Raw genomic sequence first — 17,777 nt, 5'->3', positions numbered from 1 at the left:
AAAAGTAACCCTTAACCCTAAACCTAACCCCCTAACACTAACCCTAACCCCTAAACCAAAACCTAACCCTAAACCTAACACCAAGCTGTAATCCTAACCCAAACCCTAACCCTAATAATAACCCTAAACCTCACCGCTAACCCTCACCTAAATCCTAAAAACTAACCCTAACCATAACACTAACCCTAACCCTAAACCCAAACCCTAAAACTAACGCTAACCTTAACTGCTAACCCTAACCCTAACGCTAACCCTAAACCTTACCTCTAACCCTAAGCATAACCCTAACACTAACACCTAACCTAACCCTAATTTTTACACTAACCCTAAACCTAAACCTAAGGCTAACCACTAATCTTAACACTAAAACCTAATATTAACCATAACCCTAACGTTAAACCTAACCATAACCCTAATCCTAACCCTAAGACTAAACCCTAAACCTAACACTAGCCCCTAACCCTAACCCGAGCACTAAACCTAACCCTTAACCATAATCTTAACCATAAACCTAACTGGAACCCCTAACCCGAACACTAACAATACCTAACCCCAAACCTAACACTATCCCTTACCCCGAAACCTAACACTAAACCCCTAACCCTAACACTAAACCTAAGCCCTTAACTCTAACCCCTAACCTTAACACTAACACTAGCCCCTAATCCCAAACCTCAAATTGTAATCCTAACAGTGAACCCTAAGACTCACCAATAAACCTTACCCTGAATCTAACCCTAGGCCTAACCACTAACCCAAACCTTAATTCTAACCCTAACCCCAAACCTAAACCTAACCCTATCCCCTAACCCTAACCCTAACCGTGAAAGTAACCCTGACCCTAATCCCTAACCCTATTCCTAACCCTAAGCCTAAACCCTAGCCCTAATGCTAACCCTAACTCTTAACCTTAACCCTAGCACTAAAACTAACTGTAACGCTAAACCTAACCCTTAAGCCTAACCCATAACCCATAACGCCCTTAACCCTAACCGTAACAATAACCCTTAACCCTAACCCTCTCTCTACCTCTAACCCCTAACCAAAACACTGACTGCCGCCCCTAATCCTAAAAATTAGCCCTAACCCTAGCCCTAAACCCTAACCATAATCCTAGACCTAACCCTAAACCCCACACTACCCTAGCCCTAGCCCAAACCCAAACCCTAACCCTAGCCCTTGCTCTATCCATAGCCCTAGCCCTAATCCTAGCCATAGCCCTAACCCTACCATTATCCCTAAACCTAACCTTAACCCTAACAACCCTAACCCCTAATACTAAACCTAACACTAACTGTAACCATTACCCTAACCATAAAAGCCCTAACCTGTAACCCTAACCCTAACCCTAATTATAACCCCTAACACTAACCCTAAACCTAACTGGTAACCCTAACCCTAATTCTAACCCTAAACCTAAACACACACCTAGCCATTACCCCTAACCCTAAACCTAACCTTAACACTAACCGTAGCCCTAAACCTAACGCTAACATCTAACCCTAAACCTAATCCCCAACACTAACACTAATCCTAACCATAACCCCTAACCCTAACCCTTATTCTAACGTCAACCCCTAAGCATAACCCTAACACTAGCCCCTAACCCTTACCAAAACCCTAACCCTAACCCTTAACCCTAATCTTAACAGTAATACTAACCCTAACCTCTAACCCTAACAGTAACCGCTAACCCTAAACTTAATCCTATCCCTTATCCCTAAACCTAACACTAAACCCCTATCCATTACACTAACCCCAAACATGAACCACAAACCCTTAAACTTAACACAAATCCTATGCCTTAGCCCCAAAGCTCTAACCCTAAGAAAACAGTGAACCCTAAGTCTAACCGTTAAACCTTACCCTAACCCTGACTCTAAACCTAACCACTAAACCTAACCCTAATTCTAATCCTAATCCTAAATCTAAACCTAACCCTAACCCCTAATCCTAACCCTAACCCTAACGCTAACCCTAACCATAAACCGTAACCCTAACTGTAACAGCTAAACCTAACTCTAACCCTAACCCTAACATCTAACCCTAACCCTAAACCCTAAACCTAACCCTAACTCCAAATTCTAAAACTAATCTGAAACCTAACTCCTTACCCTAACCCTAATGCTAACCTTAATCCTTACCCGTAACATTAACCCTAACCGTAACACCGAATGCTAACACTAATTCTAACCGTTAGACTAAATCTAACCTAATGTGAATGCCTAACCCGAGTCCTAACCCCTAATCCTAACCCTAACACGAATGCTAACCCATAACTGTGACCTTAATCCTAAACCTAACGCCTAACACTAATCCTAATCATATCCCTACCCCCTAACGTTAAACCTAATGGGAACACCTAACCCCTCACCCTTACCCTAACCCTAACCTCTAAACCTAGCTATAACTCTTACCCTGGCCCTTGTCCTAAACTTAACACTAACCCTAGCCCTAACCCTCATCCTAACCCTACCTGTAGCTGTAGACCTAGCCCGAGCCCTAAATTTAAACTTAAACCTAACCCTAGACCTAACCCTAAACCTAGCCATAACCTTAACTGCATCCCTAACTCTAAATCTAGGCCTAGCCATAGCCCTAGTCCTAGCCCTAACCCTAACCTTATCCCTAAGCCTAAACCTAAACCTAACCCTAACCCTAGCCCTAGCAATAAACCTAGCCCTTGCACTAACCTTAAACCTAAACCCAACCCAAACACTAACTCTAGCCCTAAACCTAGCCCTAGCCCTAGCCCTACCCCTAATCTTAGCCCTAACCCTAACACTATCCCTAATCCTAACAACCCTAACCGCTAACACTAAACCTAACCCTAATCCTAACGATAACTCTAACACTAGCAGCCCTAACCCCTAACCCTAACCCTTAACCCTAACACTAATCCTAAATCTAACCCCTAAACCCAACTCTAATTCTAACACTAACCCTAAACCTAAACCTAACCCTATCCCCTAACCATAACCCTAAGTCTTAATCCTAACCATATCTCTAATGCTAACCTTAACCCTAAAACCTAACCCTAACCCATAAACCCTAACCCTAACGCTAACCCTAAACCTAGTCCTAGCCCCAACCCAAACCCTAGCCCTAGCCCTAGCCCTAGCCTTAACCCTAACCCTAGCCCTAGCCCTAGCCCTAACCCTAACTCTAACCCTAACCCTAACATTTAAACCTAACCCTAACCATAACCATTAACCATAATCGTAACCCTTTACCCTAATCCTAACTTATAACCCTAACACTAACCCCTATCCATAAACCTTACCCTAACCCTAACTGCTAAATCAAACACTTAACCCCTAACACTAAAACTAACCCAAAACTCTAACCTCTAACCCCTACCCTTAACAATAAAACTATCCCTATCACCAAACCCGTAACCCTAACCCTAACAATTAACCCTAAGACTAACCATTAAACCTCACCTAACACTTAACCCTAAACTTAACCCTAACCCTTAACCTTAACTGTAACCTTAACCCTAACCCTTAACCCTAAACCCTACCCTTACAGTTAAACTTAACCCTAACCCTTAACCCTAACCCTAACCCTACCCCTTAACCCTAATACCAACCCTTAACCTTAACACTAAATCTAACCCTTAAACCTAACCCTAACCCTTAACCCTTAATCCTCACCCTTAACCCTAACCACAAACCCAAACCCTAACACCTAACCATAAACCTATCCTTAACCGTTAGCTTAACCCTAACAAAAACACTTAACCATAATACTAACCCTCAACCTTAACCCTAACCTTACCCTTAACCATAATCCTAAATCTTAACACCTAACCCTACCGTAAACCTTACCCCTATCTCGAACCATCAACACTCACCGTATCCCTTAACACTCACTCTAACCATAACACTTAAACCTAACCCTAACATTTAACTGTAACCGTAACTGTAACCCTTAACCCTAATCCTAACCCTTTCCCAAACCCTAACCTAACTCCTAGTCCTAACTCTAACACTAACCCCTAGTCCTAAACATAACCGCAACCCCTAACCCTAACCTTAACACAACCCTAAGACTAACCGTTAAACCTCATCCTAACACTTAACCCTAACCCTAACCCCTAACCCCAATCCTAACCATGATCCCTAAACCCAACTCAAACACCTAAACCTACAAATAACCCTTAACCCTCACCCTAACACTAACCCGAAAAATTATCCCTTACCCTAAACCCTAACCCTAACCCTTAACCCTAACCCTCACCCTTAACCCTAACCCTAGTCCTAACCCTAACATTTGACCCTACCGCTAAACCAAACTCCTAACCTTAACCATAAACCTCACCCTTAACCCTAAACTTTAACCCTAACCCTGTAAACTTTAACCCTAACACTAACCTTTAAACCTAATGTTAACTCTAACCCTCAAATCTAACCTTAACCCTAACCCTAAACCCTAACACAAACAATAAACACTAAACCTAATCCTAACTCTAACACTATGCCCTAAATTTAACACTTAAACCCTTACCCTGACACTAACCCCAAACCTTAACCACTAACCCCTTACCCTAACAAGAACCCTAACCCCTAATACCAAACCCCTAACCCTAACCCTAAATCATCCTTACCCTTAACGCGAACCCTAACCCTAACACTTAAACCTAAGACTAACCGTTAACCCTAACCCTTAAGCCTAATTCTAACACAACCCTAAACTTAACCTTAACCGTTAACCCTAACCCTATCACTAACCCTTAACCTTAATCCTATCCCTTAACCCTAACCCCTAACCCTAAGCCTAACCCTTAACCCTAACACTAACCATTAACTCTCACCCTAACACTTAACCCTGACCCTAACCCCAACCCTTAATCTTAACCGTAACCCTTACCATAACACTAACCCTAAATTTAATCCTGATCCTAACACTTAACCCTAACCCTAAAAATAACCCCTAGTCCTAACCCTAACACTAACCCCTAACGCTAAACCCGACCCTAAACCTAACCCCTAACCCTCACACTAACCCTAACCCCTAACCCTAAACCCAGACCCCTAACCCTAACCCTAATTCTTACTCTTCTTCCATTCTCAGAGTTAAGCAAGGCTACACTGCATCCAGGCCACATGTGAGATGAGGCTCCGCCTGAGTCCTGCGTTACAGGGAGGGGCACATGCCCATGGTACGATGGAGTGGGGTCCGTTGGTTTGTAGCCTTGCTAAACTCCAGTTTTGAAGAATTGTGAAAGTCATATATAGGGTCTCTTACATTTACTTATAGAAAGCAACTATTGGGGTGTGCTTTGTAGGCTTGCCTTACTCTAGTTTGGATGAAGTGGGTGAGTCCTATGCATAGGAACGTTAGCATTTAGAGGGAGTATCTATGGGGGGGTGCTTTCTGGCTTGCTAAACTATAGTTTGGAAGAAGTTAGAGTCATATATAGGAACAATTTCATTCATTCAGAGAAAGCAATTATGAGGAGTTTGTTTGTAGGCTTGCTAAGCTCTACTTTGGAGGAAGTCGAGAGTCATATAAAGCAATGCTTACATTCACAGAAAGCATATATGGGGGGTGGTTTCTAGGCTTCCTAAACTCTAGTTTGGAAAAAGGAGAAAGTCATGTGTAGGAACGCTTACATTCACTTAGAAGAAGGAACTATTTGCGGGGATTTGCAGTATTGCTAAAATCTTAGATTGGAAAAATCGCGGGAGTCATATATAGGAATGTTAACATTCACTTAATGAAAGCAACTATCAGGGGGTGGTTTCCAGGTTTCCTATACTCTAGTTTGGAAGAAGTGCGACAGTCCTATATAGGAAGGCTTACATTCACTCAGAGAAAGCAATTATGGGTGAGTGCATTATAGACATGCTAAACTCTAGTTTGGAAAAATTTTGAGAGCCACGTAGAGGAAAGCTTACAGTCACGTAGAGAAAACAACTACCAGGGGTGGTGTGTAGGCTTGCTAAACTCTAGTTTGGAAGAAGGGCAATCGTCATATATAGGGAGGCTTAAATTCATTCAGAAAAAGAAGCTGTCAGGGATTGGTTTGTAGGCTTACTCAAATCTAGTTTGGAAGAGCGAGAGTCATATATAGGAAGGTTTACATTCACTCAGAGAAAGCTACTGTGAGGGTGCTTTATAAACATGCCAAACTCTACCTTGTAATGCATGCGACAGTCATGCACAGGAATGCTTAAATTCACTCAGAAAAAGCAAGTACGAGAATGGTATTTGTAGGCATGTTAATCTCTACTTTGGAAGACGATCGGGAGTCACTTACACAAAGGCTTATATTCACTCAGAGAAAGCAACTATTTGGGGTGTTATTTTGGCATGCTAAAGTCTAGTTTGAAAGAATGAGAGTCATATATAGGAACACTTACATTCACGCAGAGAAAGCGACTACAGGGTGGTCTTAGGTACGCATGTTAAACTATAGTTTGGGAGAAGTTCCAGAGTCCTATGTAGAAAAGGTAACAGCCACTTAGAAAAAGCAAGTGTCGACGGGTGGTTCGTAGGCTTGCTAATCTATATTTTCAATGAAGTGTATGTGTCATATATGGGAACGCTTATGTTCACTAAGAGAAGGCAAAGTTGGGGTCGTGGTTTAGGCATACTAAATCGTTGTTAAGTAGGAGAGTGATACATAGAAACGCTTGCATTCACGCAGAGAAAGCATCTATGGGGTGGTTTCTTTGTAAGAATGCTAATCTCTAGTTTGGAAGAAATTCAAGAGTAATATATAGGAAAGCTTAGACTCACTTAGAGAAAGCAACTTTCCGGGGTGGTTTCTAGGCCTGCTAAACTCTACTTTGGGAGAAGTTGGAGAGTCATACATGGGAACGCTTACATTTACTCAGAGAAAGCAATGATGCGGTGGTGGTTTGTAGGCATACTAAACTCTCGTTTCAAAACGTACAGGTCATATATAGGAATGCTTACATTCAGGCAGGGAAAGCAACTGGGGTGGGGGGTGGAGTTCTCTAGGCATTCTAAACTCTAGTTTGGATGAAGGGTGAATAAGAAAGCTTAGAGTTACTTAGAGAAAGCAACTCTCGGGGTGTGGAATGCAGGCCTGCTAAACTCTATTTTGGTTTGTCTGAGACCCATATATGGGAACGATTACATTACCTTCGAGAAAGAAATGATGGGGTGGTGGTATTTACGAAAGGTAACAGCCACTTAGAAAAAGGAAGAGTCAGCGGGTAGTTTGCAGGCTTCTAAAACTCTATTTTGGTTGAAGTGGAAGTCACATAGTGGAACGCTTACATTAACTCAGAGAAAGCAACGATGCGGTGGTGGTTTGTAGGGATACTAAATTCTAGTTTGGAACACGTACGAGTCATATACAGGAACACTTACATTCATGCAGAAAAAGTAACTATGGAGTAGTGTTTTGTGAGCATGCTAGTGTCTAGTTTGGAAGAAGTTCAAGAGTAATATATAGGAAAGTTTACAGTCACTTAGAGAAAGCAACTCTCTGGGGGTGGTTTGTGGGCCTGCTAAACTTGGAAGAAGTGCGAGAGTAATATATGGGAATGCTTACATTCACTCAGAGAAAGCAACTATGGGGTGGTGATTTGTAGACATATTAAACTTTCGTTGCAAAGATGTATGAGTCATATATAGGAAGTCTTACGTTCACGCAGAGAAAGCAAGTATGCGGTGGTGCTTTGTAAGCATGTTAATCTCTAGTTAGGAAGAAGTTCAAAGTAATATATAGGAAAGCTTACAATCACTTAGAAAAAGTAACTCTCGGGCGGTGGTTTGTAGGCCTGCTAAACTCTACTTTGCCAGAAGTGCGAGAGTCATAATTGGGAAAGTGTACTTTCACTCTCAGAGAGCAACGGGGGAAGGGGGAGTTGTTTGTAGGCACACTAAACTGTAGTTCGGAAGAATTACGAGAGTCATATATAGAAACTCTTACATTCACACAGAGAAAGCAACTGTGGGGTGGTGTTTTCTAGGTATTCCAAACTCCAGTTTGGGTGAAGTGTGAGAGTCATATATAAGAAAGCTTAGAGTTACTTAGAGAAAGCAACTCTCAGGGTGTGGAATGCAGGCATGCTAAACTCTATTTTGGTTTAAGTGTGAGACTCATATATGGGAACGCTTACATTCACTTAGAGAAAGCAAAGATGGGGTGGGGGTGTGTAGGCATACTGAACTGTAGTTTGGAAGAAGTACAAGAGTCATATATGGGAACGCTTACATTCAGGGAAAGCAGCTATGTGGTAGTGTTTCTACGCATGCTAAACTATAGTTTTGAGATATTTCCGAAGTCATATCTAGGTATGCTTACAGTGACTTAGAGAAAGAAACTCTCGGAGAGTGGTTTCTAGGCCTGCTAAACTCTATTTTCAATGAAATGTAAGAGTCATACATGCGAGCGCTTACATTCACTCAGATAAAGTAACGTCGGAGTGCTGGTTTTGGGGCATACCGAACTGTAGTTTGGAAAAAGTAGGAGAATCATATATAGAACGCTTACTGTCACGCTGAGAATTCAACTATGGTGTAGTGTTTTGTAGGCATGCTAAAGTGTAGTTCATATATGGGAACGCTTATATTCACTCAGGTAAAGCAACATTGGAGTGGTGGTTTTTAGGCATACAGAACTACAGTTCAGTTTGGAAAAAGTAGGAGAATCATATATAGGAAACCTTACAGTCATGCAGAGAATTCAACTATGGGGTAGTGTTTTGTAGGCATGCTAAAATGTAGTCTGGAAGAATTCGAGAGTCTAATATAGGAAAGATTAAAGTCATGTAGAGAAAGCAACTCTCTGTAGGCCTGCTATACTCTAATTTGTGTGCAGTGTGAGAGTCATATATGGGAACGCTTACGTTCACTCAGAGAAAGCAACGATGGGGTGTCGGTTTGTAGGCATACTAAACTCTAGTTTGGAAGACGTACGAGTCCTGTATAAGAACGATTACATTCGTGCGGAGAAAGCAACTATGCGGTGGTGTTTTGGAAGCATGCTAATCTCTCTTTGGGAAGAACTGCCACTGTAATATACAGGAAAGCTCACAATCACTTAGAGAAAGCAACTCTCGGGGAGTGGTTTGTAGGCCTGCTAAATTCTACTTTGAAAGAAGTGCGAGAGTCATATATGGGAACGTTTACATTCACTCAGAGAAAGCAATGATAGGGTAGTGGTGTGTAAGCACACTAACTGTAGTTCGGAAGAAGTAGGAGAGTCATATATAGGAACGCAATACATTCACGCAGAGAAAGCAACTTTGGGTGGTGTTTCCTAGACATTCTAATGTCTAGTTTGGATGAAGTGTGAGAGGCATATATAAGAAAGCTCAAAGTTGCTTAGAGAAAACAACTTTCGGGGAGTGGAATGAAGGCCTGCTAAACTCTATGGTTTAAGTGTGAGACTCATATATGGGAAAGCTTACATTCACTTAGAGAAAACAATGATAGGGTGGTGTTTTGTGGGCATAGTGAATTGCAGTTTGGAAGAATTACCAGTGTCATATGTAGGAACTCTTACATTCATGCAAATAAAGGAAGTATGCGGTGAGGCTATGTAAGCATGTTAATCTCTAGTTTGGAAGAAGTTCAAAGTAATATATAGGAAAGCTTACAGTCACTTAGAAAAAGCAACTCTCAGGGGGTGGTTTGTAGGCCTTCTAAACTCTACTTTGCCAGAAGTGCGAGTCATATATGGGAACGTTTACATTCGCTCAGAGAGTATATTGGGTGGGGTTGTTTGTAGGCACACTAAACTGTGGTTCGGAAGAATTACGAGAGTTATATATAGGAACGCTTACATTGATACAGAGAAAACAACTGTGGGGTGGTGTTTTCTAGGTAATTTAAACTCCAGTTTGGATGAAGTGTGAGAGTCATTTGTAAGAAAGCTTAGAGTTACTTAGAGAAAACAACTCTCGGATTTGGAATGCAGGCCTACTAAACTCTATTTTGGTTTCAGTGTGAGACTCATATACGGGAACGCTTACATTCACTTAGAGAAAGCAATGATGAGGTGGTGTTTTGTAGTCATCCTGAACTGTAGTTTGGAAGAAGTACAAGAGTCATATATGGGAACGCTTACATTCAGGGAAAGCAGCTATGTGGTAGTGTTTGTACGCATGCTAAACTATAGTTTTGAGAAATATCAAGTCATATCTAGGGATGTTTGCAGTGACTTGGAGAAACTCTCAGAAAGTGGTTTCTAGGCCTGCTAAACTCTATTTTCAATGAAATGTAGGAGTCATATATGGGAACGCTTACATTCACTCAGATAAAGCAACGTCGGAGTGGTGGCTTTTAGGCATAACGAACTATAGTTTAGAAAAAGGAGAATCATATATAGGAACGCTTACAGTCACGCAGAGAATTCAACTATGGGGTGGTGTTTTGTAGGCATGCTAAAGTGTAGTTTGGAAGAATTCGAGAGTCTCCTATAGGAAAGATTACAGTCATGTAGAGAAAGCAACTCTATGGAGGTGGTTTGCAGGCCTGCTAAACGCTAATTTGGGTGAAGCGTGAGAGTCATATATGGGAACGCTAACATTCACTCAGATAATGTAACCTCAGAGTGATGGTTTTTAGGCATACTGAACGGTAGTTTAGAATGAGTAGGAAAATCATATATAGGAATGCTTACATTCACGCAAAGAATTCAACTATGGGGTGGTGTTTTGTAGGCATACTAAAGTGTAGTTCATATATGGGAACGGTTACATTCACTCAGATTAAGCAACGTTGGAGTGATGGTTTTTTAGGCATACTGAACTGTAGTTTTGGAAAAGTAGGAGAATCATATATAGGAACCCTTACAGTCACACAGAGAATTCGACTATGGGGTGGTGTTTTGTAGGCATGCTAAAGTGTAGTTTGAAAGAATTCGAGAGTCTCATATAGGAAAGATTACAGTTATGTAGAGAAAGCAACTCTCTGGAGGTGGTTGGTAGGCCTGCTAAACTCTAATTTGGGTTAAGTGTGAGAGTCATATATGGGAACGCTTACATTCACTTAGACAAAGCAACGATCAGTTGTTGGTTTGTAGGCATACAAAACTAGTTTATAAGGCGTAGGAGTCATATATAAGAACAATTACAGTCACAGAGAGAAAGCAACTATGGGTGTTTTGCAAGCATGCTAATGTCTAGTTTGAAAGAAGATCAACAGTAATATATAGGAAAGCTCACAGTCACTTAGAGAAAGCAAATTCTGCTTTAGAAGTGCGAGAGTCATATATGGGAACGTTTACTATCATTCAGAGAAAGCAATGATGGGGTCGTGTTTTGTAGGCATACTGAACTGTAGTTTGGAAGACGTACGAGTCATATATGGGAAGGCTTACATTCACGCAGAGAAAGCAACTATGGGGTGGTGTTTTGCAAGCCTGCTAATCTCTAGTTTGGAAGAAGTTCCATAGTAATGTATAGGAACGCTCACGGTCACTTAGAGAAAACAACTCCCGGGGGGTGGTTTATAAGCCTAAGACACTCTACTTTCAATGATGTGTAAGTGTCATATATGGGAACCTTTATATTCATTAAGAGAAAGAACATTGTGGTGGTGGTTTGTAGACATAATGAACAGTAGTTTGGAAAAAGTACGAGAGCATATACAGGAATGCTTAAATTTTCGTAGGGGAAGCAACTTTGAGGTGGCGTTAGGTAAGCATGGTAAATTCTAGTTTGGAAGAAGTTCCAGAGTCCTGTGTAGGAAAAGTAACATCCACTTAGAAAAAGAAAATGTGGACGGGTTGTTTGCAGCCCTGCTAAACTCTATTTTCAATGAAGTGTGTCATACATGGGAACGCTTATGTTCAAAGAAAGCAAGCTAGGGGTCGCAGTTTGTAGGCAGACTAAATAATAGCTGTTAAGAAGTACGAGAGTGATACATGGAAACGCTTGCATTCACGCAGAGAAAGCATCTGTTCGGTGTTTTTTTTTTGTAAGAATGCTAATCTCTAGTCTGGAAAAGTCCAAGAGTAATACAGAGGAAAGCTTAAAGTCACTTAGAGAAAGCAACTCTCCGGGGGGTCGTTTGTAGGCCTGTTAAACTCTGCTTTGCAAGAAGACCTAGAGTCATATGTGGGAACGCTTACATTCAGTCAGAGAAAGCAATGATCGGGTGGTGGTTTTTAGGCACACCAAACTGTAGTTCGGAACTGCGGGAGCCATATATAGGAATGCTCACATTCACGCAAAGAAAGCATCTGTGGGATAGTGTTTTCGAGGCATTCTAAACTCTAGTTTGGATGAAGTGTGAGAGTCATATATAAGAAAGCTTACAGTTACTTAGAGAAAGCAACACTCATGTTTGGTATGCAGGCTTGCTAAACTCAATTTGGGTTAAGTGTGAGACTCATTTATGGGAACGCTTACATTCACTTAGAGAAAGCAATGATGAGGTTGTTTTTTGTAGGCATACTGAACTGCAGTTTGGAAGTACGAGAATGATATATGGGAACGCTGACATTCAGGCAGAGAAAGCAACAATGTGGTAGTGTTTTTACGCACACTAAACTATTGTTTTGAGAAATTTAGAGAGTCATATCTAAGGATGCTTACAGTGACTTAGAGAAAGAACCCCTCGGAGAGTGTTTTCTAGGCCTGCTAAACACTATTTTCAGTGACATGTAAGAGTTATAGATGGGAATGCTTACATTCACTCAGATAAAGTAAGTTGGAGTGGTGGTTTATACACCTACTGAACTGTAGTTTGGAAAACGGAGAAGAATCATACATAGAAATGCTTACAGTCACGGATAGAATTCAACTAAGGGGAGGTGTTTTGAAGGCATTCTAAAGAGTAGTTTGGAAGAATTCGAGAGTCTCATATAGGAAGGATTACAGTCACAACGAGAAAGCAACTTTCTGGAGGTGGTTTGTAGGCCTGCTAAACTACTTTGAATGAAGTGTGAGAGTCGTATATGGGAACGCTTACATTCACTTAGAGAATGAAACTATGGGCTGGTGGTTTTTTAGGAAAGGTAACAGCCACGTAGAAAAAGTAAGTGTTGGCAGATGGTTTGTAGGCCTGCAAAACTCTATTTTGCGCGAAGTGGGAGTCATATAGGGGAACGCTTACATTCACTCAGAGAAAGCAACGATGGGGTGGTGGTTTGTAAGCATAAAAACTCTAGTTTGGAAGACGTATGAGTAATATATAGGAATGCTTATATTCAGGCAGAGAAGTCAACTAAGGTGTGGTGTTTTTGAAGCATGCTAAAGTGTAGTTTGCAATAAGTTCCAGAGTCTTATATAGGAATGATTAGAGTCACTTAGAGAAAGCAACTCTAGGGGGATGGTTTGTAGGCCTGCTAAACTCTACTTTACAAGAAGTGCAAGAATCATATATGGGAACGCTTACATTAACTTAGAGAAAGCAATGATGGGGTGGTGGTTGGCAGGCCCACTAAACTATAGTTGGGAATTATTACGAGAGTCATATATAGGAACGCTTATATTCATGCAGAGAAAGCAACTGTGGGGTGGTGTTTCTAGGCATCTAAACTCCAGTATGGATGAGAGTCATATTTGAGAAAGCTTAGAGTTACTTAGAGAAAGCAACTCTCCGGGTGTGGAATGCAGGCCTGCTAAACTCTATTTTGGTTTGTGTGAGACCCATGTATGGGAACGCTTACATTCACTTAGAGAAAGCAATAGAGTGTGGTGTTGTTTAGAAAAGGTAACAGCCACTTAGGAAAAGGAAGTGTCGGCAGGTCGTTTGTAGGACTGCAAAACTCTACTTTGGTTGAACTGGGAGCCATATATGGAAACGCTTACATTCACTCAGAGAAAGCAAAGATGGAGTGGTGGTTTGTAGGCATACTAAACTCTGGTTTGGAAGAGGTACGAGTCATTTACAGGAACACATTCAGGCAGAGAATTCAACTATGTGGTGGTGTGTTGCAGGCATCCTAAAGTGTAGTATGGAAGAAGTTCGAGAGTCTTATATAGGAAAGATTACAGTCGCTTAGAGAAAGCAACTCTCGGCGTGTGATTTGTAGGCCTACTAAAATCTACTTGCAAGAAGTGCGAGAGTCATACATGGGAACGATTACATTCACTTAGAGAAAACAATTATGGAATGGTTGTTGGTAGGCACACTAAACTGTAGTTCGGAAGCACGAGAGTCATATATAGGAACACTTACATTCACGCAGAGAAAGCAGCTGTGCGGTGGTGTTTTCTAGAGATTCTAAACTCCAGTTTGGATGAAGTGTGAGAGTCATATGTAAGAAAGCTTAGAGTTACTTAGAGAAAGCAACTCTCGGATTTGGATGCAGGCCTACTGAACTCTATTTTGGTTTAAGTGTGAAACTCATATATTGGAATGCTTACATTCACGTAGAGAAAGCAACTTTGTGGCAGTGTTTGTACGCATGCTAAACTATACTTTTGAGAAATTTCGAGAGTCATAGCTAGGGATGCTTACAGTGACTTGGAGAAAGATATCCTCGGAGAGTGGTTTCTAGGCCTGCTAAACACTATTTTCAATGAAATGTAAGAGTCATATATGGGAACGCTTACATTCTCTCAGATAAAGTAATGTTGGAGTGGTGGTTTTTAGGCATATTGACCTGTATTTTGGAAAAAGTAGGAGAATCATATATAGGAACTCTTACAGTCACACAAAGAATTCGACTAAGGGGTGATGTTTTGTAGCCATGCTAAAGTGTAGTTTGGAAGAATTCGAGAATCTCATATAGGAAAGATTACAGTCACGTGAAGAAAGCAACTCTGTGGAGGTGGTTTGTAGGCTAGCTAAATTCTAATTACGATGAAGTGTGAGAGTCATATATGGAAATGCTTACATTCACTCAGAGCAATCAACGATGGGGTGCTGGTTTGTAGGCATACTAAACTCTAGTTTGGAAGACGTTCAAATCATATATAGGAAGGCTTACATTCATGCAGAGAAAGGAACTATGGGGTGGTGTTTTGGAAGCATGATAATCTCTAGTTTGGAAGAAGTTTCATAGTAATATATAGGAAAGCTCATGGTCACTAAAAGAAAGCAACACTCCGATCATGGTTTGTAGGCTAAATTCAACTTTCGGAGAAATTCCAGTGTCCTATGTAGGAAAGGAAAAGGCCACTCAGAAAAAGCCCGTGTGGGCAGGTGGTTTGTAGGCCTGCTAAACTGTATTTTCAATGAAGTGTATGTGTCATAGATGGGAACTCTTATATTCACTCAGAGAAAACAATGTTGGAGTCGTGGTTTGTAGGCAGACTAAATTGTAGTTGGGTAAAAGTACGAGAGTGATACATAGAAATGCTTACATTCGTGCAGAGAAAGCATCTATGAGGTGGCTTTTTTGTAAGAATGCTAATCTCTAGTTTGGAAGAAGTTCAAGACTAATATATAGAGAAGCTTACCATCACTTAGAGAAAAGCAACTCTCGGGGGGTGGTTTGCAGGCCTGCTAAACTCTGCCTTGGAAGAAGTGCCAGAGTCACATAAGGGAACGCTTACATGCACTCAGGGAAAGGAATGATGGGGTGGTGGTTTGTAGGCACACTAAACTGTAGTTCGGAAGAAGTACGGGAGTCATATACAGGAACGCTTACATTCACGCAGAGAAAGCAAATTTGAGTGGTGTTTTCTAGGCATTCTAAATTCTAGTTTGGATGAAGTGTGAGAGTCATATAAAGAAAGCTTAGCGTTACTTAGAGATAGCAACTCTCGGGTTTGGAATGCAGCAGGCCTGCTAAACTCTGTTTTGGTTTAAGTGTGAGACTCATATTTGGGAACACTTTCATTCACTTAGAGAAAGCAATGATGGGGTAGTGATTTGTAGTCACACTAAACAGTACTTTGGAAGAAGTACTAGTCATATATGGAAACGCTGACATTCACACAGAGAAAGCAACTATGGGGTAAGGTTTGTACGCATGCTAAACTATAGTTTGTAGAATTTCAAGGTTCATATATAGGGAAGACTACAGTGACAGAGAGAGCCTCTTTCTGGGGGTGGTATGTAGGCCTACGACACTCTATTTTCAATGAAGTGTAAGTGACATATATGGGAACTTTCATATTCAATAAGAGGAAGCAATATTAGGTTGGTGATTTGTAGGCATAATGAATTGTAGTTTGGGAGAAGTACGAGAGTCATATATACGAACGCTTACATTCACACAGAGAAAGCAACTACGGTGTGGTGTTTAAGTAGGCAAGCTAAACTCTAGTTTGGGAGAAGTTCCAGAGTCCTACCTAGGAAAGTTAACAGCCACTTAGAAAAAGCAAATGTCGGCAACCGGTTTGCAGGCCTGCTAAACTCTATTTTCAATGAATAGTATATGTCGTATATGGGAAGCAACGTTGGAGTCGTGGTTGGTAGGCAGACTAAACTGTAGTTGGGAAGAAGTAGAAGTGAAACAAACGCTTATATTCACGCACAGAAAGCATTTATGGGGTGGCTTTTTTGTAAGAATGCTAATCTCCAGTTTGGAAGAAGTTCAAGAGTAATATATAGGAAAGCTTACCGTCTCTTAGAGAAAGCAATGCTCGGGGGGTTGTCTGTAGGCCTGCTAAACTCTACTTTGCAGGAAGTGTGGGAATCATATCTGGGAACGCTTACATTAACTCAGAGAAGGCAATGATGGGTTGGTGGTTTGTAGGCACCCTAAACTGTAGTTTGGAAGAAGTACGAGAGTCATATATAGGAATGCTTACATTCACTAGTGAAAGCAATAGTGGGGTGGTGTTTTCTAGGCATGTAAACTTCAGTATGGATGAGAGTCACATATAAGAAAGCTTAGAGTTACTTAGAGAAAGCAACACTCGGGGTGTGGAATGCAGGCCTGCTAAACTCAATTTTGGTTTAAGTGTGAGAGTCATATATGGGAACGCTTACATTCACGTAGAGAAAGCAATGATGGGGTGGTGGTATTCAGGAAAGATAACAGCGACTTAGAAAAAGGAAGTTTCGGCGGGAGGTTTGTAGGCCTGCAAACTCTATTTTGGTAGAAGTGGGAGTCATATATTGGAAGGCTTTCATTCACTTAGAGAAAGCAATGATGGGGTGGTGGTTTTAGGCATACTGAACTGTAGTTTGGAAGAAGTACGAGAGTCCTGTATAGGAATGCTTACATTGATGCAGAGAAAGCAACTATGTGGTATTGTTTGTACACATGCTAAACTATCGTTTGGAGAAACTCGAGACTCATATATAGGGAATTTTACAGAGTTAGAGAAAGGAACTTTCTTGGAGAAAGCGATGGGAGTGGTGGTTTGTAGGCATCCTAAACTCTAGTTTGGAAGAAGTATGAGTCGTATATAGGAATGCTCACATTCCTGCAGAAAAAGCAACTTTCTGTGAGTGAATATAAGCCTAGTCATATATGACTCCTACACTTCATTGAATATAGAGCTTAGCGGGACTGCAAAGAACCACCTGAGAGTTGCTTTCTCTAAGTGACTGTAATCTTTCTTCTATATTACTCTTGAAATTCTTTCAAACTAGGAATTAGCATGCCTACCATACACCACCCCATAATTGCTTTGCGTGAAAGTAAGTGTTCCTATATATGACTCTCATACTTCCTCCAAACAACAATTCAGTATGCCTTCAAACCAGCACACCAAGCTTTCTCATGTATGACTCTCACACTTCATCCAAACTAGAGTTTAGAATACCTAGAAAACACCACCCCACAGTTGCTTTCTGTGCGTGAATGTAAGCATTCCCATATATGACTTTCACACTTCTTCCAAAGATAGAATTGAGAAGACCTACCAAGCACCCCCCGAGAGTTGCTTTCTCTAAGTGACTCAAGCTTTCCTATATATTACTCTTGAATTTCTTTCAAA

The sequence above is a fragment of the Lemur catta genome, unplaced genomic scaffold (assembly GCF_020740605.2).
Source record: "Lemur catta isolate mLemCat1 unplaced genomic scaffold, mLemCat1.pri scaffold_43_ctg1, whole genome shotgun sequence".
Lineage (NCBI taxonomy): Eukaryota > Metazoa > Chordata > Mammalia > Primates > Lemuridae > Lemur > Lemur catta.
The sequence above is the reverse complement of the archived record's forward strand: the minus strand, read 5'-3'. Positions refer to the sequence as shown.